The following is a 4770-nucleotide window of genomic DNA, read 5'->3' as shown; positions in this document are numbered from 1 at the left end:
TTAACACTGTATACTCGGTGTGCTACCTCCCGAGTGAAAGTTGGGGGAAAAAAATCACTCTGGTGGGACTCGAACCCACAACCTCCTGCTTTCTAGTGCGATACCCGCTGCTATGTACATCAGATTCGAACCAGCCCACCGATCCTGTTATCTCGGTGGTCGAGTGGTAAGACATCTGCACGAGAAAGCAGGAGGTCGTGGGTTCGAATCCCACCCGAGTGATTTTTTTTCTCCAACTTTCACTCAGGAGGTAACACACTGAGTATACAGTGTTTATACGTCGGTGAAGGGCAACACCTAATTTGATTTACATCACCCCCATGCAAAAATAATCCATCTTATGAATAGCTATTGTTTCATAGGATGAAATGCCTCTGCACTCAAGGATAGTGCACGGATCCTACACACAAGGATTAACGACTCGCCCAACTCCTGGTTAGACGCGTGATAACGGCCTGTACTAGTGGCAAATACCATTAATACTTTTCAACAAAGACCACTGCGCGCGGTGGCTTTCAGATTTGCAAGGCTCTTTGCCCGATCTGGCCTCGAAGTCTGTCAAGCCAGCGAATTATATTTTTGAATATTCATGATTTTATGTTTTCGGTCTTTATTATTATTGAATTCTGATAAGTGATAACTACATAACCATAGTAATGCCGAGCACAATATCTTTAGCTTTAGGATGAACAATGAAATGTCGCTTTTGTTTCATCGGTTCGGCCTCCTCTCTCTCTAAAGCCTAATTAAAAACGAAATTTGGGTAAACGGTGTTCTCCTCGAATTTTAAGTTTATTTACCGGGTAAATACTTCATCTATGACGACAAAAACTGCACAGTACCATCTTTTATACCCTGAAGTATTTATTTTTTAAATAATTTGGAACAATTATATCTTAAATAAGAAGTAGTTTTACTTACAGTTTTATGAATATTTTTAGATGTCGTGCAAAAACCCAACACAATGGCACATCTGGAAAATTCGCGATTACGCGCCAACGGGTAATGATTATGCCCGTTATCACGCGTCCACTGAGTGCATTTTGTACTAGAGCTCAGAACAGTCGTTTATCCTGGTGTCTAGGATCCGTGGATAGTGTAGGAGAGGAGAGCAACAAAAAGAGTCTTTTTTTTCTCGAAATGCCACAAATGTAACACGTATTAGAAATTAGAAATCATAGAAAAGCAAACTTTCCAACTTCATTGTATTAAAGGTTTAATGAACTTGCTATGTAATTATGCATTATATAATGTAAAATTATTCCGATGGTATCTAATGATAGTGCACAGTAGATGGGTCTGGAATTGAGTATGAGACAAATTCAGAAAAAAAATAAAATTAAACAAAATACGGTTTCCTTCAAAACTTGAACATGTATCTCTTGCGCTTATATTTCTATGATATTACCATTTTCAACAATCTATTTCAATTATTTTTACCCCTTAACGTTACTCCCAATACAAAATTGGCCCTACCCGATCATCGGGTAAGCTTGTTGGATTATAAGACGAATTCAGTGACCATTTTTTGTTGAAAAAAATATCTATAAAGCAAACTGCTTTTGGCACTGTTATGAAGAGAGCAGTGTTATGTCAATGGGAACAGATATTGAATATTTCTTTGAAAATAGTTTTGAAACGATGATATTGAATTAGTTTTTGTGGTGAAGAGAAGGCAGTTATGCCCCATAATATTCTCAACATGTTCTCATTCTCAATTCTTAAAATGTTTGAACCAAAATAGCGTATATGAAGTAAAAAAAACGAGCCTATTTTAAAATCCATTTGCGGAAACTACATGTACATGCTACAGAACTACGATACAAGTTCTTTCTAACAAGATTCACATGAGTAATGTTTTAACCCTAAAGGGTCCCGGGGGGGGCGGAATCCGCCCCCCCCCCCCCTCAACATTTTCCGTGATAGCCTCTAAAAAAAAAATTTCGCGACCCGAGCTGTTATGACTTTTTAGCCTCGAGCTTTGCGCATCTTTTGATACCACAAACATAAAAATCGGACCACGGGTTGCCGCGTAGTAAAAAATTTTCCGGCGCTACGCGCCGTGAAAACTGAATTTTCGCATATACGTCGTGTACACAGAGCAGAATAATTAATTAGCCATAATTCCAAAACCCTTTGACCTATAGTCATGAAATTTCTTGGGTATGTTTAGGGAGAGTTACTCTATGCATGTGCCGAGTTTCAAAATTTTTCGTCACTCGATGGCCGAGATCTTAGGGGGGGGCGGAATCCGCCCCCCCCCCCCCCCGGCCGAGAGATGGTCAAAATAACCCGGCCCCTTTAGGGTTAAACGTAATAACGGTTTCCATATATGCAAGTTGTCACCGGTACGTTTGGGTTCGGCATTCATTCTAGAGTAAGCCCAAATGCCTAACGAACACAACACGGACATAAAAGGCGCATAATGTGAAAGTTGGCTGTAGTACATGCACTTTAGTTACGTAACTACAGATACTATATGATCTGTAGTTACTTTACATTGCTTAAAAGAGTGGGTAATAGTGATGTATAATAAGTGAAATATAAATTTGACAGTTGTAACTGGGAACAGTTCACATGTATACGTTCAATAATTGCATGTGTTTTTGGTTATTGAATTAAAATTAAACAGCAGAATAATATTACAAGAAGAGGGACCAGAGACTGACCACTTTTTATTATTTGCTGCGACATAGTATCATATACAATGTTGAAATCATTTTTACAGAAGCTAATACAGCCACTATTTTTCAGTGGACGCCACCGTTTCAAAAATAATGTAAAAAGAAGGGGGGGGGGTTCATTCCATGAATGATTGTGAATATGGATACATGGATACCAAGTAACGTACATGTACATTATAATGTGTGATATATCATTCTGATATATTAATAACATAGTCTTCCTACTTTTTAAATCTTGTTAATGGTGACAAGACAGGTCTAAGCTACGGATTCAGAATAAACACATTTTTTTCTTTCGAACACTAATCCTAAATGACGATTGTTATACGACGGATAAAAAAATGTATTCATGTACGCGTGTTTTTGGAAGTTCTTGAATAAGTTTAAGGGCTACATATAATGATACCAGTAATGTTGTACAGATTAAAGTCTGCGTGTGTGTTCAGGTGAAAGGAGCAATTATGGATATTACTAAAAAGTAAACGGAGAAACATGACCGCTTGTACGTTAATATGGCTCTTCATATCACACCACTGTACCGTTCAAACAGTAAACTGAGTGGCAAGTCCAAAGTTCTGTGCAGCTCCAATTATGGGGGAAGCATACGCCAAGTGTAGCAGTAACATATCTAGGCCATACTGATGTGAAAACCAGCGGTTAGATTTGGCTGGAGTTTTCCTTAGGCTAAAAAAAAAAGTCTCCGGTTTCTGGTATTGAGCTTGCCCAAAAAGTGGTGCAGCGACGCGGCTTTTTTGTTTTTTTACCTGATTGTTTTGCTTCAAATGTCGGCTGATGACTGCAAATGGTGCCCGACTAAACTTAGTGCAAATATATGGGAGTCCAGAGAGGCCACATAAAGCTTATTCTCGACCATAACCCAATCTAAAAACACGTTAAAATTGTGCGGCAGCAGGATTCCAGTCAAACCAGTGAGTTTGGCGGTTTTGAGACATCATCTTTCATTGAAAAACTATTCATAACATTGTTTTACTACTTTTTCAATATTAAAAATGGTAAAAACGACAGGTTTAAGCTACGGATTGAAAAAAAACTTTTTTTCTCACCGAACACTGATCCTAAATGATGATTGTTAACAACGCATACAAAGAAAATTGTAAATTCATGTATTGAAAGTTTTTGAATAGGTTTGAGGGCTACAAATACAAGTAATGTACAAATTTACGTTATATCAATATCTGTTAAAACAATACTAACAAAAATTACCATCAATCGTATAATGGTGACATAATATAATATTACCACAAAATATGTTCCTTGAGATTTATTTCAGGTATTTTCGAGTTCTTAACTTCAGGCATGGTTTAAAAAGAGAAGCAAAATATCACTTCCGCCTGGACAGAAATTGTTTGATTGAACAAAAGTATCTAATTCTTAATCATCACAGTGTAGTTTTACAATCGTGCAAATTTCCCTAGGCAATTTTTTAACTCTCGGCTTCGTCTATGACTCCAGCTTCAGAACTTTAATAGTTCCGTAACGCTGGAGTCTTTTGCTCAATATGCGTTCATTTTGAAGTCACTGTTTGTGTCTCTTTTGATCCGACCATTAAATGTACTTTACATTAGGCCAAAAAAAAAGTCTCCGGTTTCTGGTATTGAGCTTGCCCAAAAAGTGGTGCGGCGACGCGGCTTTTTTTTTTTTACCTGATTTTTTTGCTTCAAATGTCGGCTGATGACTGCAAATGGTGCCCGACTAAACTTAGTGCAAATATAATTATGGGAGTCCAGAGAGGCCACATAACACTTATTATTCTTGACCAAAACCCAATCTAAAAACACGTTAAAATTGTGCAGCAGCAGGATTCCAGTCAAACCAGTGAGTTTGGCGGTTTTGAGACATCATCTTTCATTGAAAAAAACTTTTCATTTTGCCGACGCGCACGGCTACGGCGACGCGCGCGCATACCAGAAACCGAAGACTTTTTTTTTTGGCCTTACTGTGGAATCAACGGATTCAACTTTCCAGTTGATTCAGTTGACGGAGCAGCATTGACAGACTAAGCCGAGGGAAGAGATACAGCAACATAGGACAACTTCGCAATAAAACAGTTTGTCGTCGAATGATT

Source organism: Patiria miniata, unplaced genomic scaffold, assembly GCF_015706575.1.
Source record: "Patiria miniata isolate m_02_andy unplaced genomic scaffold, ASM1570657v1 HiC_scaffold_29, whole genome shotgun sequence".
Classification (NCBI taxonomy): domain Eukaryota; kingdom Metazoa; phylum Echinodermata; class Asteroidea; order Valvatida; family Asterinidae; genus Patiria; species Patiria miniata.
This window is presented reverse-complemented; position numbering follows the sequence as displayed.